General features: G+C 47.8%; 1 protein-coding gene across 3 annotated transcripts in view; it reads left to right on the plus strand.

Annotated features, from left to right (window-relative positions):
• The first annotated feature begins 1,231 nt into the window (after window positions 1–1,231).
• The window catches only part of EEPD1 (endonuclease/exonuclease/phosphatase family domain containing 1), a 131,563-nt gene continuing 108,622 nt past the window's right edge, over window positions 1,232–24,172 (plus strand). Inside the window, exon 1 of one of the 3 annotated variants that reach the window (XM_041727472.1) lies at window positions 1,232–1,321. The gene's annotated coding sequence lies outside the window, so the exon portion shown is untranslated. Of the gene's footprint in view, window positions 1,322–23,600; window positions 23,964–23,995; window positions 24,121–24,172 lie in introns of those variants that run through there. The other 2 variants (XM_041727470.1, XM_041727471.1) reach the window with 2 other exon arrangements.

Consider the following 24,172-nt stretch of genomic DNA (forward strand, 5'->3'; position numbering starts at 1 on the left):
GACCTCTATCATATGACTGGCCGCTATCGGCTTTGTGGTCAAGTCATCGTTATTCAACAATGCCACAAGCATTTATTGAACTCCACCTGTTTGCCAAACATTGTGAGTAGACACAAGGATGAAGGAGTGGGCCACGTCTAGGCCCGGCCCACGGAGCTGGGTCTTCAGGACAAGAGGCAGCTGCTCAAACAACTGACCAGAGTGCAGAGGGTAGGTGGGGAGGGGGCAGCTGGCAGAGGCTGCAGGAGGCGGGGGTGGGGCAGACGCCGTCCCACCCTGTGCCCCCTCCTCTTTGCCCTTGCCACCTCTCCTTCAGTCCCTGCTGTGTGGCTGGCTCCTCTGGTAATCAGGTTTCATTTCAAATGTCACCTCTGCAGAGAGGTGCTCCTGTCCGTGTGACCTGCAGTAACACCCTTGTTCCAGCGCTCTGGCACGCTGGCATGTTTTATTTCTCTTACAGCATGTATCATTATTTAAACATTTCATTTATTTGTCAGCTTGGACTTACCCTAGCATCCACCCGGTGAGCATTTGTTGGACGACCAGCAGCCTCTATGTGAATGCATGAATGATAGGCCCACAGATGTCAAATTAAATCATTAGCTTATATCACATGGGTGATCTGGAAAGGTTAAAAACAATCGGACAGATGTCATTACTGTCTTCAGCATATCAGAATTGTTTCACGAATGTATTGGTCAGAGATCTTCTATGATTACAGAATAAAGTGGACTAAAATTAACGTGAAAGAATTTTGTAACAAGGCCCTACAATTAGAAACATATATCTTAGTAAAGACTTAAGTTCTGAGACTAGAGGAGAAAGTGACTATTGCTTTTGATGGCTTCTCCCTTCACCTGTCTCAGTGTAGGAGGTCCAACCAGGTGGGGGAGGCTATTACAGGTAGCCTGACAGCCGTGTGCTGGAGAATATTTCCATAGAGATACATGTGTCTGCACCATATTTATATGTAAGTGTGTATATACCTACACACACGCGGAGGAATGGTAACACCATGGGGAGACTGTTTAGCCAGTCCAGTTTGAGCTACACAGATATCCCTGAAAGGTCAGTTATCTCTGTCCTAGATTTTAGGCACACCTGCAATGATGTATTCTGGAACATTCTTGAAACTATTGAATAGTGAGTTCAATAGCTGGCAAAAGTGTCACGGACTTTTGAACCATTACCACTGATCTGGGCCACGTTTTCACATTTCTGGAGACTCATTCATCCAGGAAACATATACAGGGCTCCTGTTAGTGCCAGACCCAATGTGAGGACCAGGCATGCGGAGAACTGGCGTGAATCATAGACACAGGTGAGTAAATGGCCGCGACGCAGGGCGCTGCTGCTCAGGTACACTCGGGGAGCTAAGGGGGAGTGGAAGGGGTTGTAGATATGACTGGTGTTCTTAGAAGGCTTTCTGCGGCTGGTCCCATCAGCTAGAACTGGAAGGCTAACCCAGGGCTTGCTGGACGTAGCATAGGGGGGCAGCATCCTGAAAGTTAAGGGGTGTCCCTGAGGGACTGCTGCAGATCTGCCCCTTAGAAAGGCATCTGGGGAGATACCCCCAAATGGAAGAGACCTTCTGGGCCGTGGAGACCAAGTAGAGGAGCTACGAGAGAGAGTAAAAGAGGGGCTGTCAGCACGTGGAGGGCAGATGGGATGTGAACGGGAAGCTGAGAGGAAAGGAGGAGCAGGGGAGGAGGAGACCCACCTTGCGCCAGGCCCTGGTCTAGGCTCCCAGCTCCGCGGGGACAGAGAAGACAAATAGCTCCGCCTGGCCCTGGCATCTAGTGGGAGGGGCCGGCCAGGAATAAACAAGAAGGCAGCTAGTAAAACCAGAGCTAAGGTCTCAGGAGAAAAACAAAGATAGCAGTGCTGGCAAAGGGGCAGGAAGTTTGAAAGTTTAGACAGGGTGTCCTGTGAAAATCTGCAGGGTGTGGGGGAAGCCAGCCCAGTGGCTCTCTGGAGGGAGAGCATTCCAGGAGGAGCAAACAGCAATGCAAAGGCCCTGGGGTGGAGGTACCTGCCTGTTGCAGGAACTTCAAGGGGACCTTGTGCCTGGAAGGGCCAAGGAGGCAAGTAGCAGGTGAGATGAGGGAGCTGGGGGTGAAGTAGGGGCCACAAGGTCTCTGAGGGACCTTATAGGCCACTGTGAGGGCTTCAGCTTTTCCTCTGAGTGAGATGGCAGCCAGTGGAGCGTTGAGAGCTGAGGAAGACATATCTGGCTTCATTTTTATAGGCCGATTCTGGCTTATGGTGAAGGTCGGACAGGAAGGGCCGGGGTAGAAGCAGGGAGAACTGTTATGGCAGTGGAAGTGGAGGGAGTGAAAGTGGTCAGATCCTGGATTTATTTTAAAGGTCAAGCCACCAGGCATTGCTGATATCTTTTTTTTTTTAAGATTTTATTTATTTATTTATTCATGAGAGACACACAGAAAGAGAGAGGCAGAGACAGAGAGAGGCAGAGGGAGACGCAGGCTCCATGCAGGGAGCCCGATGTAGGACTCGATCCTTGGACTCCAGGATCATGCCCTGGGCCGAAGGCAGATGCTCAACCAATGAGCCACCCAGGTGTCCCTAATTAGGTGTATCTAAGAGAAGTTAAGGTTGACTTCAGAGTCTTGTCCTGAGCAGAGGAAGACTGGAATTGCCATCTTCCAAAGTCAAAAGGTCAGAAGTGGTTGGTTGCTGGGTGGGGATTAGGGCCCTTATGGGTTTAGCTGGGGAGAGGTGACATTTGAGATGTCCAGTTAGCAGTGACTTTTAAAGGTCTGGTGTCATCTGGCCTTCAGAGGGAGCTACCGGGCAGGTCTGGTAGGAGGGCCAAGCAGACAGCACCCCCAAGGTGTCAGGATAGGACCATCCTCCCATCCCTTAGGGTGTCTGAAATTCTGTCCTTAAGGTCATGGTTCCAAACGGAGCTGCCCATCATAATCACTGAGGCTTTTTAAAGGTGCTGATTCCCGGGTCTCACATCAAACAGGAATCTCTGAGGTGGAGCCCAGACCTAAACATTTTCTCATAACCCCCTCAGGTGGTTGTGGTGGACACCACTGGATAAGATACTAATATGGTGGATGCGTGTCGTACTATTGCCCAAACCCGTACAATACCAAGAGTGAACCCTGATGTAAACCATAGACTTTGCTGACAAAATGAAAACAAGAGAGTGGAAGTTTATAGGGGATGATGGAAAAAAAGGGACGCAGCAATCTGACTCACTTTAAGGTAGTGATGACTTATCAATGTCATTTGACTGCAGCGTGTCTGTTGTGTCTGGCACTCAGCAGGTGCTAGAAGGGGTGAGTAAACAGATTGGGGCGTTCGTCGTCCTCACGGAGCTTCCATTCTAGAAAGCTTATTTGAAAAGCATGGAGCAAAGGAGGACAAAGGGAAAGCGCCTGAGAACTGTGCCTCAGGCTGATCCGTCTCTGCTGGAAGAGAGGCTCCTTGTGGTGTAGAGTAGGAGGGTGGCAAAGCCAAAGCCATGGGCCAGGATGCAACCCCGAAGAAGAGCTCCTCCTCGCCTCACCTCACCTTCTTGGACCCCGGTTGACTATGTACACCTCTGCCCTAGGTAGTTCCATTTCTTCCTGTACCCCTGCCAGGTGACACCCAGAAGAATTGAAAACAGGGTCTCAGGGGTGCCTGGGTGGCTCAGTTGGTTGAGCATCTGCCTTCGGCTCAGGTCATGATCCCAGGGTCCTGAGATCAAGCCCCGCATCGGGCTCACTGCTCCTCGGGGCCTGCTTCTCCCTCTCCCTCTCCCTCTCCCTGCCACTTGGCCTACTTCTGTTCTCTCTCTCTCTCTCTCTCTCTCTCTCTCTCTGTCAAAGAAATAAATAGGGCAGCCCTGATGGCTTGGCAGTTTGGCGCTGCCTTCAGCCCAGGGAGTCCAGCCCAGGGATCCTGGAGTCCCGGGATCGAGTCCCACATCAGGCTCCTTGCATGGAGCCTGCTTCTCCCTCTGCCTGTGTCTCTGCCTCTCTCTCTCTCTCTGTATCTGCCATGAATAAATAAATAAAATTTTTTTTTTTAAAAAAGGAAGACAGAAATCATCTTTTTAGAAAACCAGGGTCTCAGAGATATTTATACATCTCTGTTCATAGTGGCATTACTCAGCCAAAAAGTTGGAAGCCGTGTGGAGTGTCCATCAGTGGACGAGTGGACGAGCAAAATGTGATCTCTACACACAATGGATTATTCAGCCTTAAAAAGGAAGTTCTGACACCCGGTCCGACATGAATGGAACTTGAGGATATGATACTAAATGAAAGAAGCCCGAAAAGGATAAAATGCTGTGTGGTTCCTCTTATATGAGGTTCTCAGAGGGGTCAAATTTACAGAGGCGGAACACAGAGGGGGTTGGCAGGCACTGGGCAAGGGGACAAAGGGGAGTCATTTTTTTAAAAAAGATTTTCATTTATTTATTCACAAGAGACACATAGAGAGAGAGAGAGAGGCAGGGACACAGGCAGAAGGAGAAGCAGGCTCCATGCAGGGAGCCCGACGTGGGACTTGATCCCGGGTCTCCAGGATCAGGCCCTGGGCTGAAGGCGGCGCTAAACCACTGAGCCACCCAGGCTGCCCAGGAGTCATTGTTGACAGGACACAGAGTTGCAGTTTTGCAAGACAAAAAGAGGGGGTGATGGACGTGGGTGGGGGTGATGGTGGCACAACACTGGGAACGTCCTTCATGTCACTGACCTACATTTCAGATGGTTCAAACGGTAGATTTTCTGTTGTGTGCACTTTACCATGACTAGAAAAAGGGAGTCAGGCTCCCTCACCCCTGGCAAGCCCGTGACCCTACATACTGCCCCTCAAGCCTCCCTCCCTCATCAGCTTTCCTGATCACTGCCTCTCCTCTGGAGCCCCCCAGGCCCAGTTTTGAGGGCATCGGCTCCGTCACCCCATTTGCGGGGGAGCAAGCTCAGCATCAGCATCTGAGCGGCTTGCAGGCTGGTCCCCCTGAGCCAGAGGCCTGTGAAATTAGGGGGTGTGGGGTCTTGATGGTAGGATTCACCATGGTAACCCGACCGGAACCCTGGAGCCTGAAGGGTTCTGCATTCATCCCTAAGTCAGCCATTCCCTCTCTCTCCTCCCTGTGCCCACGATCTTTCCATTACTGGTTTTTCTGCTGCTCGTTCACTCCAGAAATAGTAAATGGCATGCAAGGCGAGGTCTACCTTATTCCTTTTTTGTAGTCCTGCCTCACCACATGGTAGCACGCAAATGTTTATTAATAAAGTAATTAATGGGATAATGAAAACAGAGAGAGAGTACCAGGTTTGGAGCCTGAAGTCATCCAAGGTCACTTTCTGCCTGTGTGACCTTTGAAAAAGCATCTAATTTCTCTGGGCCTCAGCTTCAAATTCTGTGAAGTGAATGGGCTGGAATACATGAGTAGTCCAAAGAGTGTTCTACGGTCTCCCCCAGAAGGAGTTGAATGGATGTCTTTCCAGCAGAATTTCTCTGTCTTTAATATGCTAATGGGTCTTATGAACTTTCCAGAGAGAGATTAAAGTGCAGAAACCTTTCCAAATTCTGCTTGTCCCTGCGGTCCTTTAAACATGGAACACCCATTCTGTAGGTTGTCTTTTAGTTTTGTTGACTGTTTCTTTTGCTGTGCAGAAGATTTTCATCTTGATGAAGTCCCAATAGTTCATTTTTGCTTTTGTTTCCCTTGTCCTCAGAGATGTATCTTGCAAGAAGTTGCTGTGGCCAAGTTCAAAAAGGGTGTTGCCTGTGTTCTCCGCTAGGATTTTGATGGATTCTTGTCTCACATTTAGATCTTTCATCCATTTTGAGTTTATTTTTGTGTCTGGTGTAAGAGAATGGTCTAGTTTCATTCTTCTCCATGTGCATGTCCAATTTTCCCAGCACCATTTATTGAAGAGACTGTCCTTTTTCCAGTGGATAGTCTTTCCTCCTTTGTCAAATATTAGTTGACCATAGAGTTGAGGGCCCATTTCTGGGTTCTCTATTCTGTTCCACTGATCTATGTGTCTGTTTTTGTGCCAGTACCACACTGTCTTGATGACCACAGCTTTGTAGTACAACCTGAAATCTGGCATTGTGATGCCCCCAGCTATGGTTTTCTTTTTCAATATTCCCCTGGCTATTCGGGGTCTTTTCTGATTCCACACAAATCTTGAAATAATTTGTTCTAACTCTCTGAAGAAAGTCCATGGTATTTTGATGGGGATTGCATTGAATGTGTAAATTGCCCTGGGTAGCATTCACATTTTCACAATATTAATTCTTCCAATCCATGAGCATGGAATATTTTTCCATCTCTTTGTGTCTTCCTCAATTTCTTTCAGAAGTGTTCTGTAGTTTTTAGGGTATAGATCCTTTACCTCTTTGGTTAGGTTTATTCCTAGGTATCTTATGCTTTTGGGTGCAATTGTAAATGGGATTGACTCTTTAATTTCTCTTTCTTCAGTCTCATTGTTAGTGTACAGAAATGCCACTGATTTCTGGGCATTGATTTTGTATCCTGCCACACTGCCGAATTGCTGTAGGAGTTCTAACAATCTTGGGGTGGAGTCTTTTGGGTTTTCTATGTACAGTATTATGGGAGGAGATATTTGCAAATGACATATCAGATCAAGGACTAATATCCAAGATCTATAAAGAACTTATTAAACTCAACAGCAAAGAAACAAACAATCCAATCATGAAATGGGCAAAAGACATGAACAGAAATTTCACCAAAGACGACATAGACATGGCCAACAAGCACATGAGAAAATGCTCCACATCACTTGCCATCAGGGAAATACAAATCAAAACCACAATGAGATACCACCTCACACCAGGGAGAACGGGGAAAATTAACAAGACAGGAAAAAAATGTTGGAGAGGATGTGGAGAAAGGGGACCCCTCTTGCACTGTTGGGGAATGTGAACTGGTGCAGCCGCTCTGGAAAACTGTGTGGAGGTTCCTCAAAGAGTGAAAAATAGACCTGCCCTACAACCCAGCGATTGCACTGCTGGGGATTTACACCAAAGATTCAGATGCAGTGAAACGACAGGACACCTGCACCCCGATGTTTCTAGCAGCAAAGTCCACAATAGCCAAACTGTGGAAGGAGCCTCGGTGTCCATCAAAAGATGAATGGATAAAGAAGATGTGGTCTATGTATACAGTGGAATATTCCTCAGCCATTAGAAATGACAAATACCCACCATTTGCTTCGACGTGGATGGAACTGGAGGGTATTATGCTGAGTGAAATAAGTCAATCGTAGAAGAACAAACATTATATGGTCTCATTTATTTGGGGAATATAAAAAATAGTGAAAGAGAATGAAGGGGAAAGGAGAGAAAATGAGTGGGAAATATCAGAGAGGGTGAGAGAACATGAGAGACTCCTAACTCTGGGAAACGAACAAGGGGTAGTAGAAAGGGAGGTGGGTCGGGGGTGGGGGTGACTGGGTGACGGGCACTGAGGGGGCACTTGACGGGATGAGCACTGGGTGTTATGCTATATGTTGGCAAATCGAACTCCAATAAAAAAAAATATACAAAAAAATAAACATGGAACATCTCACGGAGTTTGGGCTGGGAAAGAAGAGATGCCTATTTGGGATGCACCTGACCTCCAAGGGGCTGATTTAGCCTCAGAGAATCTCAGACTTCATATGAGTCTCTTTGCGACTACTTATTTACTCGCCCAGAATAAATGACTTTGGATTTTAGATCTCAAATGCTCTTAGTTACCTTTGGTCATTGCCTGCCTGTATCATACTCATAGTTGTCTGAGGTTCATTTCCCTCTGTATGTTTCTTTGTGACCTGCAGGTAACCAAGGCCATGGAGTCAGATTCTGTGAAGTTTCTCCCCCTTATCTTGGGACTGTAGGGTACCTCCTGTTACCAAGAAAGATAAGGCTCTGACACAGCATGCTCTGGCTGATGACACACCATGCGCAGGCATCTGAGTGGGCAGCTGCTATCTAGGAAGTTTGCTGAGCTGTCATTTCACCACCAGATCGTTATCTTGGCCATGTGATTAGTGGGAGGCACCCTCTAACTTGTGGGTTTATTAGGGAAGTTAAGTGTTTTTCATGACTCTGATTAACGGCCAGGTATCATAACTGACTGGGGAGCACAAAGACCTGTCAAATCAAAATATGGGCTGCTCAGGGCTGCCAGAGGACCTGGGGAGGACTCTCTTGGGGGACACTGTAACCTAGTACAGTTAACGCTTGAACATCACAGGGGTTAGGGGCACCAGTTCCCCGTGCATTTGGAATTTCAATATAACTTTTGACTCCCCCAAAACTCAACTACTAAGAGCCTCCTGTTGACCAAAAGCTTTATGGATACTATAAAGAGTCGACGAACACATATTTTATATGCTACATGTATTGTATACTGTATTCTAACAGTAAGGAAGCTAGAGGGAAAATGTTATTAAGAAAATCATAAGGAAGGGAAAATACATTATAGTACTGTACTGTATTTATTGAAAAAAATCCAATTATCAGTGGACCCATGCAGTTAGTTCAAACCCATGTTGTGCAGGTGTCAAATGTACCATAACCTGGTTGATGTGAAACAATAGACATGTATTGTCTTGCCAGCCTGGAGGTTGGAAGTCTGAAATCAAGGTGTCACAAGGCTGTGTTCCTACAAAGCTTCTGGGGAGGATGCGTCCTTGGCTCTTCCGGCTTCTTCCAGCTTTCTTGGCTTGTGGCGGTGTAACTCAGATCTCTGCCTCCAACCTCACATGGCTCTCTTCCCTCTGTCTATGCCCAGGTGTTCCTCTCCTCACAAGGATGCCAGACCTATGGCATTAGCCGTCTACCCTGATGACGTCATCTGAACTTGATTATATTATATTATATATTTCCAAATAAGATGACAATCAAAGGTACCAGGGATTAGGACTTCAACATACATTTTAGGGGACATGATTCGAATCATAACACCCTTTATGTCAAGGAAAAGCATATTCAGGGGCCAGCTACATGCAATATGTTGCACTTGTCTGTGAACAATGACTAAACCCTTCCTTGGGGGACTGTTCTTGGCTTTCAGAGAGGAAAGTCTGGAGTTCAGGCATCTTCAGCACAGAAGAGAGTTGAGGTCCAGGAATATCAAAGGTATTTGAGGCTCTCTTTACCGATAAGAATTCGTTCTCTAGTCACCATGGTGCAGAGGTTAGGAGCAACTGGACTCATTCGAAACCTGCCTCCACTACTTGGTAGCTATGTGACTCTGAGAAAAGCCCTTGACCACCCTGAACTGTAGCTTCCTCACAGGTAGATGGGAAGGACATGGATTCCGTACCAGTGGTTCTCACCTGGGAAAGATTTTATCCCCCAGAAGATGTGTGATAATGTCTGCAGATATTTTTGATTGTCATGACTGAGGAGTGCTCCTGGTATCTAGAGGGCAGAGCCTGGGGATGCTGCTAAGTATCCTACAAGGCACAAGACAGCCCATACAATCAAGAATTATCTAGTCCCAAATGTTAGCACCACCAAGGCTGAGAAACTGTGCCTGTCCTATGGGGTTGATAATTAACTTTGGAAATGAGGCATGCAGGGTACCCAGCACATCCTTGGCATCGAGTCAGCTCAAAAAATGGCAGTCAGTCACTTTGAAAAGTAGGGCGTTTGTGACAGTTGCATAAAAACATTTGAACTCACTAGAATTTTCTGAGTATGGAAAGGAAAAAGATTCTTAAACTCAATGTAGTCCCTGAACTACAAATGCTTGAGAAACATAAAAAAAAAAAAAGTAAAGTATAATTGGCTAACATAGATAGTGAGGCCTATAAGAAGGGAAAAAACATCAATGGAATACTTGTTATGTCACATGCTGGCCACTTTTACCCACACCACCTCTTTTAATCCTTTTAGCAACATTATGAAGTAAGAATTCCGCCGCCCACCCCCATTTTATAGATGAAGACACAGAAGCTCATAAGGGTTTAGCATCTTGTCCTTGGGACTATCTCAAAGTGGTATAGCTGGCATTTGAGGCCAGCTCTCTCTGTCACCAAGCCTATGACTCTCTGTTGCCCCACCTGACTCACATGTAATCACTGCAACTGACAAAGGTATGAGTCATGAACCCAATGGTTGGATGTAGAGCAACGCAAACAAGGAGAGCCTTAGGAGAATCACGAATGTGGCAAAGGTGCCTCAAGGATGCCTCAGGATTTCTACCATTCTGAGACCTCCTCCCTTCTTCCCAGCACTTAAGTCCAGGCCTCACTTGATGGTTCCTCTGGTGATCCTAACAACTGGACCTAGGCTAGCCTCTGGGAATAAGGCAAAATGTTAAAAAATGAACCCGTTTACTTTCCCTCCTCCAGCTTCCCACAACAAGTCTTATTCCCTCAAAGTCGCAGAGTGTCCTACAAAGAGGAGAGCATGTAATGTAGCCTGATATGTGATAACAGACAGATGAAGCCAGAAGCAGAGAAATCAGAGTGCATGTTGGTAAGGTTCTTGAATACACATGAAGTGATAGAAGATCACGCGAAGGTAGTCATAAGGATGTGTACTATAAACTCTAAAACAACCCTAAAATAACAATACAAAGACTTATAAAAATAAGTCATAAAAGACAGAAAATGAAATCGTAAACAGTAATCAGTTCACCAAAGAAGATATACAAGGCCAGTGAGCACATGAAAAGATGTGCATCATCATTAGTCATCAGGGAAATGCAATCAAAAGAACAGTGAGATAACTTCACGCCCACCAGGCTGGGTACAGGCAAAAAGGCAAATACTCACAAACGTTGGAGAAAATGTGGAAAATTAAAAACCCTGATGCACCACTAGCAGAAATGTAAAATGGGACAGCCACTTTGGGACAGTCTGGCAGGACTCGGAATGTTAAACCCAGAGTTACCATATGACCCAGCAATCCCACGCCTAGGATTATGCTCGGGAGAAATAAAATCTATGTCTACATCGAAACATGAATGTTTATAGCAATATCATTTATAATAACCAAAAGGTAGAAACAACCCAAATGTCCATGAACTGATGATGGGATCAACAAAAATTGTGGTATGTCCATACGATGGAACTCATCTGTGAAAAGGCACAAAGTACTGACACGCTACGACGTGAATGAATCTTGAGAACACTATGCTAAGAGGAAGAAGCCTGTCACAAAAGGCCATATTATATGACTCCATTTATATGAAATATCCAGAATAGACAAAGCTGTAGAGACAGAAAGTAGCTTAGTGACTAGGACTGGGGAATGGGTTAGGAGTGGGAGGATTTGGGGGTGATAGCTGAAAGGTGGGAGGTTTCTTTTTGGGATGATCAAAATGTTCTAAAACTGTCACAATTTTGTGTATAGACTAGAAATCATTGAATAGTACCATTTATTTATTTATTTATTTAAAAGTTTTTATTTATTCATTCATGAGAGACACACACACACAGAGAAGCAGAGACACAGGCAGAGGGAGAAGCAGGCTCCATGCAGGGAGCCCAATGTGGGCCTTGATCCTGGGTCTCCAGGATCACGCCCTGAGCTGAAGGCAGCGCTAAACCACTGAGCCACCCAGGGATCCCCCGAATAGTACCCTTTATATCTCAAAAAAGCTATTACAAAATAACAGTTCAAAAGTAGGCAGAACAGGAGCACACTGACTCGTCATTGTGGCGGATCTCAGCCTCACTTTGGGCATAGAGCTTACTTAAAAAAAAAAACAAAAAGTCTAATCATATCAATAACCACTTAAATTGAAGTGGTCTAAATGCTTCAGTTTGAAGGCAGAGATTGAGAGATTGGGTAAAAAGGCAAGAAGCAACTATAAACTGTTTATAAGACACCCACTTTAGGCACAAATAGGTTAAAAGCAGAATGATGGAAAAGGATGTACCATGGTAACACTAATTTACAAAAAAAGCTGGGGCAGATATATGAGTATCAGACAAAGTAGATTTCAAAGCAGAGAATATTACCAAGGACAAAGGAGGTTATTTCATAATGATAAAACGGTTAATTCATCAGGAGGATATAACAATCTTAAATATTTATGGGCCTGATAACAGAGTTTCAAACTACATGAAGCAAAAACTGATAGAACTCCAAGGAGAAGTAGAAAAATCCTCAATTGGATCAGATATTTTAATTTAGCCATTTGTCATACAATAACTGAGAAGGATATTTGGAGAGTGTCTAATCCGGGCCACTCATCTTACTGATAAGGAAAATGGGACCCAGGAAAGTCAACTGACTTATGCAAGGTCACAGAGTTCATTAATGCCAGAGCCTGGCTGTTTGCCCAGGTATCAGCAGGGCTGCTTAGTCCTGTGAGATTCCCTACAGCAAATTCAGCCTAAGGTGGGGGTGAGAGACCTACAACTAACTACAACCGTGAATAAGAGGAATCCCACTAGATAACTAGTCATGGCTGCTTATGTTTTAAGAGACTACCCATTAGTTCCTTTTCACAAATACTAAGACCTAGGCACTGCTGGAGATGATTGGGGTACAACAGTGAAGTCAAATTCCCTTTCCTTGAGGAGCTTATGTTTTAGGAGGAAGAGACAGACAATAAACAAATATCTAAGTGATAAGCGCTACAAAGACAAATAAGGCAGGGTAGGAGGGATAGAGAGCAGGCCAGAGCTTCAGGAAATTGTGCCCACCTAGTATTTCCCCCAGACAAGCTAGTTCTGTGAGATACTCCACATAACAGGGCAAATAAGTGCTGCCTGTATGGTTTCCTTCTGGAAATTTCCTATGCGTGTTAATAAATTGAAGGCCCTGAGAAGTCCTGCCATGATGAAACTCATTCCAATTTCTTTAATCTAGCACTTTCCAACTATCGAACTTACTTTGAAGAATGCCCGTGGTACCTCTTAGGCTCTGTGTACTGTCCCTCCTATGCACTTTCTGGAAGCTGGATTTCCAACCTTTTGTGTCTTTAACTTAGTCTTCCAAAAAGATTGTAGTTTTTCTCCAGATCAATCCACAAATGAGGTACTTAGAGCCACCAGAGAGGCAGCATGGGGAAGGCGCCCTACCCTGGACTCCTTAGGGATGATTCCCAGCAAGATTGTTGGCCTTTCACAGCCTCAGAGATAAAATGAATAAGATTCAGTGCTCTCAGACCCCCTCCAGCTCTAAAATTCCACGGCTTTCTGGCCTGAGACGTTAGGACGGTGGCCAACCCTGGTTATACATGTTTCAGAATTCGATCCTGCTGCTCTGGTGGGGAGAAATTTTCAGCATCATTTATGCTCAGACTTAGGATCAGTTTGATGCACTATCTCTGAGCTGTGCAGCAGAGTCTTCTGGGGGCTTAACAAATACCCCTACTTAGATCCCATGTCCAGAGTTTCTGATGGAATTGGTCTGGGGAAGGACCTGGGCATTGGGATTTTGACCACTGTGCCGGGATTCCTAGGTGTTGTGAGGTTAGGAATCAGTGCCTGTAACACGGCCTTCACACTGCAGCCTTTCTTGTGTACCTCCACGGTCCATTACCATATCTGAGGACCATCGCCAGATGGTCATCGGGATGTGTGACTCTGTAAACAGTTGTATCTTTTGCTATCAATACAAGATAGCCCAAAAACCAAAACCCCCCAAAATGGAGAGCAATATAATTAAATTCTAGCTAGGCACTGGTGCCTGCCAAAACTCTGAGCCTGAGGTCAGCATTTTCTTTATGGAAAGACAGGAACAAACATGAGAACATATTCTGGTCATGGTGGCCCCAAACTGAGAGTTTCTCCTCAACACAACCACAGTGATGGTCAGAGAAATGAAAAGGGAGACATTCTGCCTTGAGAGGTTCAAGATATTTAATGATGTGTCTGGGACCTCCTCAGTTCCTCTTCCTTACCACTCCTGGATCGCACTTTGGGGGATGCTCTTTAAGGCCTTCGAAGTTAATTCTTAAGGAGGTCATTACCGGAAGTGGGGCTGTGAGGTTGAGGATCGACTTGCCAGGACTTACTTTTCCAATACTTAGGAGAAATGTGCCTCCCTCCAACAAAGCATGATTGGTAGTGGTAAAAGAGAAGAAAAAGTGAGAATCAGAAAAGTGCATCATGAGGTTGAAGCTGGTAGGGGGTGGGCAGTGGGGACCAGCTGTATGTAGCCAGGTGGGCCTAAAGGGGAGGAGGTGCAGGTGAGGTTTACCGGCTGCTCCTGTGTGTATGGGAGCCTTTCGCCCTAGCTCCAGCCAGCAGTGCTCCCTCCTCCTGGCCCATGGCCTGGCTGAAGGAGCCTCCTCACCCCATCCCCCAAAAACGTAGGGTCCTAGGGCATTGCCATGATGTAACCTTAAGGAAGGAATAGTTGCCTCATTCTCTGTTCTGATTTTGGAGTATTCTGTGCTAAGGCGAAGCCTCCTAATTAGGCATTCAGAAACCGAAGTAATAGGCTCCACCAAGAAGAATGTTTTTATAAACCCTCAAATTTAATAAACAAGAAAGAATAAACTGTTCTGTGAAAAAGTGGAAGTCTGAAGCCAACCAGAAATGTTGCTTTTAAGAGGAGACAAATACAGCAAATGGGAGCGAGAGTGCCCCAACGTGATGATGATAATCACATCACTTTTTAAAGATTAATGAATATTATTTTCTGTAATAGCAGTAATTCTGGATGGGGAGAAAGGGAGGGCAACACAGTGCTTCTGATAGTAAATATTCCCCATTGTGGTGCTGTTAATGAAGCCATCTCGTTCCGTCGGGACTTTGCTGCAATAACCTCCAGCCAAATGCTCCCTAAGAAATAAAGTGCCAGTTGGAGAGGCATTTACCATGTCCGGGAAATGACAAAGGGCTCCGCTCTTCAGCCATGCAATGAAACAATGCATCAGCCAGTAGACTATGGGCTTTAAAGGAGAAATTTGATGCAAAGAAACCCAAACTGGTACTGCCAAAGTTTCGTTTCTGCCTTTCAAGCCACTTCCCTGGGAGAAGGCCAAGTCCAGCGAAGGAAGGAGAAACAACACTTCTGAATTCCCTGGAAGTTGTGAATGGAGGTGTCTGGTTTTAACTGGTATTGAGCTCTATTGTGGGGGCTGATGCTAAGCCATTTAGTAAAACCAAAGCGGATGCAGGTTTGCATGTAAAATTGATTGGAAACTGTCTCCTCGAGGACCCATGTTGCTAACTGGAAGAAATAAGCTCCTCTATTTCTGTCAGCAGTCAGTGACCTGGTGACAAATAGGCCAGCATTATCTGCAAACAGACAGAGGGAACCTCAATGGGACATTTTCCCCCGCAATCTTTTTTATTTAGTTTAACCGTCATGGAAATGTTTGTATTAATTCTCTCTAAAAACTTCATTTGGTGCGGGGGGTGGAGGGGAGCCTACACAACAGACAATCTGAATAGGCCTATATCTGTTAAAGAAGAATCAGAATTAGTCACCTTCCAAAACACGAGCACCCGCCCCAGATGGATGCATGGGTGAATTCTACCAAATATTTAAGGAAGAAATGATACCAATTTTCAACAGTTTCTTCCAGAAGAGAGAACTGGAAAGAATACTTTTTAAACTGATTCTATGAGAGCAGCATTACCCTAATACCAAAACCAGACCAAAAATGACATTGACATTGTTTTATGCAGAGGAACATTTCTGTATGGTATTGTTATGTCAGTGAAGTTGTGACTTTGAGACCAATCAATCAGAGTTAAAAAAAAAAAAAAAAAAAGAATTGAGTATTGTTTTAGTGTAGACACTGAGCTTTTTATAAACCAAAAAATGTTTATAGCTTTTCAAACCAGAAGTGAAAAAGCCACTGAAACATCCTACAGGTTTTAACTTCTAATAAGGCAAATATCTATTGCTTTAATCCACATAAAAGCTTAAAAAAATTTTTTTTAATGGTTCAAGGGTTCTTGAGACAAAAAAGTTAGAAAGCCATTGTCGAGCATCCCTGGCCATGATAGGTCCATTTCTTGCTATGACTTCATAAGGAGCCATTGTAATGGAATTCCAAGCATCTATGTCCCTGGCTTGGCCTTGATTTTTGGTCTTTCTAGCTCAGGAAGCTGGCTTTTGGTCACTTGAGGGACTTTTATCAAAGTTAAGTATTTTCCTCTTTGGTTTTTTGTCTGTTTTGCTTACTTTTATTTTTTTAAAGTAAATTTCCTCTATTTTTAAATCTTTCCTATTTTTTAAAAAATTTATTCCTTTATTGAAAGTTTTCTAATTCAAACATTTTTTCTGTTGCATTTCTCCTTTTATTTTTTTATTTTTTCCAGTTTTCATATCTTTCTTAACCTTTTACTTTTCTCATTTTTCTTCATTGTTTTTTTCTCATCTTTTATTTCATTTATTTTTCTAAACTTTTTCTTTATTCTTTTAGTTTTTCTCATTTTTATTCTCTTCGTTTTCAAATTTTTTTCTTTATTGTGGCAATGAGTACTGAGCTTTCTTTCTACATGTCCATAGGGTGTGAAAACCTCAAGAAATTCTTCATCCTCAATCCCATCAAAGGAGGTACTTTAGAGGAAATCCTGAAGGTTCTTTGGGTGGACATGGATCATGGGAAGGAACTGATGCCTTACATAGAGCCACTCCCTAACTACTAGGAGCCTGGGCAGACTGAGTTGATGGTATCCATGGGGTACACTCAGGAAGGGATCCAGGACTCAGAAATGGGCCAGAAGTATGATGACATGATGGTAATCTGTGTGCTCCTGCCCTACAATAAATTTGAGCTGGAGGGCTACACCATTACCCTGAAGCCCCATCCCTTGGCTGGCTGGTCCCCCCAACAGCTACCCTTTATACTCATCTTGCAAGGTATGGCATAGCATCTCTGCCAACCCAAAGCGGTAGAATTTCAATAAGCCTGCCACTCCTACCTTTAATTTATACTCTAAGAATAGTCAGAGCAGCAGGACAGAAAAATCAATGGCTTGAGGAGAGCCAGGAGTTAGGACAGAAGGCTAGCAGCTCAGCCAAAGTGTCTGCTAGTCCCCTACCTGGCCTAGAGAGGAAGACCACCCCAGCACAGCCCCCAGCATGGCCCTGTACCCTCCCCAGCACCCACACACCAGAACCAGTGGTGGAGTCCCAGATGGAACCACTTTCCCCCAGGTTGTATCCTCCAAAGGAAACACCCTCCACACGGGCGGCTGAGATAAGTGTCTGACCACCAGAATTTGTCTGACAGCGTGACCCCATCATCTCCCTCTGGCAGCAGCTGGGGCCAGCAGGAAGTCAGTGGCAAGGTAAGGGTCCTTCACCTTCATCTGCACCTATGTCTGAGGTCAGCCAGAAAGAACTAGCATGAAGCTGAGAGTGGAGACCAAACCTCAGGTAGGCAAATCAGTGATCAAAATAAGAAGGCATGTTGGGAGGTCAGGCATGTTGGGAGGTCAGGCATGCTCCCCGCACTTTACATGGGGCATGAAGGTTATAATCTCCATGGGGCCATCAAGATAGTGTGGGAGATTGGCCAGGTGCTGGACTCAAACAGCTGTGGCAGGAACTGAGCAAGATGGGCATGATGCTGTGTGGGCACAGCCTGCAAAGAGAGGACTTTGTGCATTGGAGGAGAGAGGTGCCTCACCTGTCCGGCCTTCACTCACAGGGTTCAGATAAGAGGATATCTGGCATCTCCATAGGCTTCAAAAGTAGTGTCCAAGATGACTGCTGTGCATAAGGCATGACATGCAGTGATCTGAGGGACAAGTGGAGGGGCCCCTGGCCTCACTGGCCCCCTGGGGGAACATTCAGAGATGGGAGCTGGGTACTCAGGGTCCTCTCCTCTTCCCTGGTCTTCTCCATCGTCTTCCATGTTTGGTGTGTGTGTGTGTGTGTGTGTGTGTGTGTGTGTGTGTGTGTGTGTGTCGGGGGGGGGATGCTAATTTATTGTGTTTAAATACAATAGTTTAAAAAATCCACCTTGCTTTATTGCTACAGCTGTCATAAGACACTCACCTCCCACTTTGTAAGAGAAGAGCCATGAATGCTTTGAAATTCTCTTGTAATTCAACTGAAAAAAACCTTCAAACCACTTTCACTGAGGGCAATCGAAGCCTGGTGAGACCACTCTAAGAATGGGACAGATGTCAACGAATTGTAAAGAGGACTCCATTTGGAGCTATGACACTGGCTTTTTTTCCTAGAAAAATAGAGCCTGAGGGTCACATCTGTCTGATAAATATTGCTGAGAGGCAACCTTTTCAGTACTTATAAGTCTATAACAATGGCAGTGTATTCTCTTTCCTAGTCCTTAGGTTGGCTGGGCTCAGCTAAGTGGTTTTCTCTGCCCCTTGTGGTCTCTTGTGGGCTCTCTCCTGTGGGTTCATCTAGCTCATGGCTGGGGTTGGCTGGAAGGTCCTAGAAGGCCTCTCTTACCCATGTGAGGCCTTCATGCTGCTTGTAGGCTGGGGTTCCCCTTCTCACAACAGGAGAGCCAGAACTTCCCTAGAGCATGGCAGTTGGGTTCTAAGAGGAAACATCCCAGGGGCACAAGATCCAATGGGCAAGTCCTTATCAAGTCCTTGCTTGCCTCTTGTTAATGGCCCACTGATCAAAGCAAATGGCATGGCCAAGCGCAGAGTCCACATGGGAAGGGATCACCCAGGGCTGAGAGTCCCAGGAAACATGACTCAGTGGGGCCCACCAATGTCACAGTCTACCACATACTGCTGTATAGCAGAGCAACAGATTCATTTAGAGAACCCAACGAACATGTTGCTAATGGTGAGGTTCGTGGCTGAGTTCACACAAAACAGAAGAAGAAATTTGAAGGCTGAAGGGATATCCATTGCCACTGTCTATGGGGTCCACCTGTGGTCATTCTGGGCCACCAAAAGCCTCCTGGGGAGGCAGGGTTTGATTTAAAAGGTTCAAGTACACTGCCAATGCCTTGTGTTCCATCAGTTTGGGAACACAGAAGCCTCCGTGATAGAGAGTGACAAATCTCTTGCTGAGGTCACACCAATATTCAGGACAGAACCTAGTTTGGTCACTGCACAAGTGTTGGTGCCGGCATAATTGTCAGTAGCCTGGCTAAACCCCTTGCTGACTGGGAAAATGGGGGCTTCTCTGCAAGGGCTAAGGTTTTGGGGGTTGGGGCATGTTTCCTTATTCATCTTTCAGTTCTCATCCTTACCTCCCAAGGAGGAAGTCCCCTACACTCAGTTATTTTTAATTTACAGCTATATCCTCTTCTCCTTTCCTTTATTCTAACATGCTCTGCTCTTACTGATTTAATGCCTGCATTCCACTGGCCTCTCGGCTCTGGGAATAGAGAAATCATGTATTCATATATTTTCCTCATCATTGTACTTCCAGAGCCATGGATGTTGAAGTTGAACATCAAAAACTGCCTTCCTTTCTTCCCTTCCACCACCTTCCCCCTTCCCTGAACCATCATTTATCTTTGAAACTGCCAACAGTGTCCTCCATCACTCTGTCCCTCTGGGGCATTGGCCCCAGGTGGGATCTCTGTGCTAAGGAGCAGTGGCCACAGGATGTGACGCTCAGCAGGAACGGTGGGACCCTTGCCCTTTGACATTCTCATGTTACACACATGCCAGCCAGGCCCTAACCTCCAGTGCTTGGAGGTCAAATGACACTGGCTCCAACTTCCACTCCCTGGGTACAGGTAGCGGGACAGCCAAGTTCCCAGTCAGTGGGGATTCTTGAAAGTCAGACATGTCACCAGGCCACTCAGACTGTGACTTTTGCTTCCAGTGAATCCCGGATCTTTCTCTCCTCTTGCATATTTCAGCTGCCCCCTTCTCCTATCCCAGAGCCACCCAGAGAGACTCAGCTCCTCTAGCTGATTGCCCCTGAACAGCACTCATTCAAGGCCGTTACATTTTTTATTAAAGATTCAGGGTGGGGGGTGTGTGCCTGGGTGGCTCGTGGGCTAAGCCTCTGACTCTTGGTTTCGGCTCAGGTCACGATCTTGTGCTTGTGGGATGGAGTCCCATGTTGGGCTCTGTGCTCAGTGTGGAGTCTGCTTCAGATTCTCTCTCCTCCCTCTCATCCATGCTGGCTCGCTCTCAAAAAATAAATAAGTAAAATAATCTTTTTAAGGGTGTAAGTGTGGGGATTACATCAGAGGAGAGCAGATTAAACAGACTGTCAGACGTCATTAGTCTGAAAGCCTCTGGTATCCCCTCTCCTGGGTCCCTATCCCTAACAGGGAATGTTCTTTGGTCTTCTATTAGTTTCAGAGTCAACTTCTTCCTGGGTTCTTTTGCTCCCTTTCACCCCCTCCTCCTCCTCACCTTGGCTCACCTACTCCTCCTCCCAAAACAGTCCTCCCTCCTCCTCCTCCTCCTCCTCCTCCTCCTTCTTCTTCTCCTTCCTCTTTTTCTTCTTCTTCTAGTTCAAAGAACATTTCTTTTTATCTTTGGAAGGCTTTTTTCAACTTCATTGAGGCATAATGGACTAACACTAAACTGCACATATTTAAAGTGTCCAATTCTCTATTTTGACATGCACACACTCGGGAAGCCATGACCTCTCCAACATTTCCATCACCCCCACAGTTCTCTTGTGTCCTTTTTCATCCACTCCTTCATCCATCACAACCCCAAGCAACTGCTCATCTACTTTCTCCGTGTATTGATTAACTTGTGTTTTCTAGAGTTTGTATAAATGGAATCAAGCAATGTGTTCTCATTTTTTGCCTGGCTTCTTTCATTCATTGTGATGTTTTCAAGATTCTTCAATATTGTGTGTATTAATAGTTTGTCTTTATTGCTGGGTAGTATTCCATTATATGCGTATATCGCTATTTGTTTATCCATCCATCTACTGGTGGATTTGGGTTGTTTCTTGGTTTTGGCTTTAACAAAGCCCCCAAAACATTCATGTACACGTCTTTGGGTTTCATGCTCTCATTTCTCTTTGGTAAATACCTAAGAGTGGAGAGGTTGGGTCATATGGTAGATGAATGTTTCATTTTTAAAGAAATGGCCAGGCTGATGTCCAAAGTGGTTTTACATCTCACATTCCCACCATCAACGAATCAGTTTCAATTGCTCTACAACCTTACCAGCATTTGGTAAGGCCAGTCATTTTAAATTTAGTTGTGTTGTTGTGGTTTTGTTTGTTTGTTTCAATGCACAGTGGTTTTGCTACCTTTTGGATTCATTTCTACCAAGTGGGCACATATGGTTAGATTAACCAGATTAACACATGCTTAGATTAACCAGGTTATGCCTGCTGTGCCAGTGAAGTTAATAGTGTCCCTTTTACCTTATAAAGTGTCCTGGTTTGTAGAATAAACTATGTGATTTCCCTGTTTCTACTCCACTTGGTCATGCCCCCAGGCGGTCCAACCATAGCCACAGAGGCTCATCAAGGCCTTTCTGCTCGACAGATTTCCTTTCTCTACAAGAGATTTTCATGCTTTTCCTGAACACTTTTTCCTTAAAATCACAACAGGATTATAGGAGGAGAGGAGTGGCATGATGTAGTACTGGGGTTGCAGAGTGGGATGGTAAGTGGAGGGGATAGAAGGAGGGAGTCAGACCAGTTCCTGATGACAGTCATCTGAGCTAGATGCAGCCATTCTTGACATAAGCTCTATTCTTTAACTTTTGAACACAAGAATGGGGAAATCCCCCCTTTTTTTTGGTCTAAGCCGGTGTTACTTAGATTTCTGTCACTTGCAATTATGTCCTGACCAGTATGCACAGTAGGGGAATGTGCCTAGCATTTTGCCAAGCCCTGGGTGCCTCTCATTTCAAATCTGAAGTACTTTCTTCCTTCCCTAAGAGTTACTGTTTTTGCTGACCTAGCCCTGGGAATGAATAAATGAATGAATGAATGAATGAATTTATTTAATGAGACACAGAGAAATAGGCAGAGACAGGGGCAGAGGGAGAAGCAGGCTCCTGGCAGGGAGCCCAATGCGGGACTCGATCCTGATCCTAGGACCCAGGACTCTGGGATCAAGCCCTGAGCCCTCCCTCAACCACTGAGCCACCCAGGCGTCCCACAGCCCTGGAAATTTAAAGCAGGAGCATTGGTCACATTGGCTGGGGGATGAAACTTCAGAGGACACTAAATGCCCAGGGTCAAAGTATTCAAAACTATCACCACATGGTTTGTTTAATCGAATCCTCTAGCTCCGTGTATCTGCTGTAATTCCGCAGGCTCTTTAATCTTTAACTAAATCGTCATTCAGTGGTAGGATCCAAAAACTGTTCTGAATTTTGGTAAGCAATCTCCATTCCCAGCTAGCATTTTCTGTCTCCTTAATGACTAGATTTAATACTTACAGAAACGTATGGATATTTACTAAGAGCGCTGTGCGTGCAGGCAAGCAACCCTACTAAGTGACGTCTTGGAACACATCTCTAAATAACAGGTGGCGCATGCCCTGCCCTAGCAGCACCGAGAGTTACTAATGTTTGAGGACACCTCTCTGAGCAGTGCAAAGGTGACTCTCCAGTGAAACAGCAGAGGAGGTTGAAAGTGGGGGGCAGAGTTAAAAAAGATCCTGTTCAGTGTCCCCCGGGAACGTTCTCAGCTTGAGTGCAGAATTGAGGGAGGCCCCTGACACGCTGGGTCGCCTTCCCCACAAGGAGCGCCCAGACCCTGCCTCACTCCCCAAAGGTGATCTAAACTCAGGCCTGGGGTGGGGGGGGGTGCCTGGTAGTGTTTGCGTCCTGGGCGCCCCTCTCTTCTTTGGGGCTCTTCTTGCAGTAAAGCAGCTTGGTAGGGCTCGCCGCGGGCAAGCCTGAACACGCTCCGATCCACACATCCCGGCCGGGGTCTCTCGTAGCAAACCCCCACCCGCGAGCCGCAGGGCAGGGGGCAACCTCGGTGGGACCCGCCGCGGCAGCCGGAGCATCGGCCCCGCCCACTCAGGTCCTAGATCCCGCCTCCGCGCCCCGCGGCCCGCCCCCCGCCCTGGCCCCGCCCCCGCGCTCCCGCATTCCTTCTCCACCCCCACGCGCTCCGGCCACCCCCCGGGTAGCAGGGCCCCGCCCCCGCGTCCCGGCCCCGCCCCCGAGCCCCTTGGCCCCGCCCTCCCGCCCTGGCCCCGCCCCCGCGCTCCCGCATTCCTTCCCCACCCCCGCGTGGCAGGCCCCGCCCCCCGCGTCTCGGCCCCGCCCCCATCCTCCCCGGGCCCCGCCCCCGCCCTCCCGGGCCCCGCCCCCGCGCTCCCCGCATTCCTTCCCCACCCGCGCGCAGCAGGGCCCCGCCCCCGCGCTCCCGGCCCCGCCCCCGCGCTCCCGCATTCCTTCCCCACCCGCGCGCAGCAGGGCCCCGCCCCCGCGCTCCCGGCCCCGCCCCCGCGCCCCCGGCCCCGCCCCCGCGCTCCCGCATTCCTTCCCCACCCGCGCGCAGCAGGGCCCCGCCCCCCGCCCCCCGCGGCCCCGCCCCCGGCCCCGCCCCCGTGCTCCCGGCCCCGCCCCCGCGCTCCCGCATTCCTTCCCCACCCGCGCGCAGCAGGGCCCCGCCCCCCGCGCCCGCGGCCCCGCCCCCCGCGCCCGCGGCCCCGCCCCGCCCTCCCGGGCCCCGCCCCAGCGCGCTCGGGCTCCGCGCTCCCGGGCTCGGGTCGGCGCCCGGGCCCCGCCCCCACGTCCCCCCCGGAGTCCCGGGCGGAGTTGCCGCGCGCGGGGGAGGCGTGGCCGTGGTGCCGGCGGAGGCGCGGGCGGCGCGGCCAGGACTTTGGCTTTGACACGGACGCCGAGCTGGAGCCGTGGCTCGGGTGCTGGGCGCCGCCGCGGTCCTGGCGGATCCCGCGTCCGAGGCGGGCGCAGGACTTTTCGCCTCGATCCACGCAGCTGCGGCGACGCCGCAGGTCCTGGTGCAGCCTCGGGTCCCGCCGCCGCCGCCGCCTCCGCGCAGCGCTGCAGCCCCCGCCGGCTCCGGGAGTTTCTCCCGCAGGAGCCGCGGACGCGCGTCCCCGGGCACCGGCCCTGGAGGCGGGGGGGCCCGCGGGTCCTGGGCTGGGCTCGGGCTTCCGAGCCGCAGGTGGAAGGACGCCCCGGGGGAGCCGCGGAGAGGTGGGGCGCGGGGGCGGGGCGGGTCTGGCGGGGTCGACACGCCGCTCGGTCCGGCACGGGTCGGGACGCGCTTCGCAAGTTGCAGGTGGCGCCGAGGCTCGGGAGGGGTGGGCGCGGGAGGTGCGCCCAGGTGGGGGCGGCCTCGTCGCCGCGAGAGGTGAGAGCCGGGCGGGCGGCGGGGGTGATGCCGGGAGGTCTCTTTCCAAGAG

This window comes from Vulpes lagopus, chromosome 13, assembly GCF_018345385.1.
Source record: "Vulpes lagopus strain Blue_001 chromosome 13, ASM1834538v1, whole genome shotgun sequence".
NCBI classification, from domain to species: Eukaryota; Metazoa; Chordata; class Mammalia; order Carnivora; family Canidae; genus Vulpes; species Vulpes lagopus.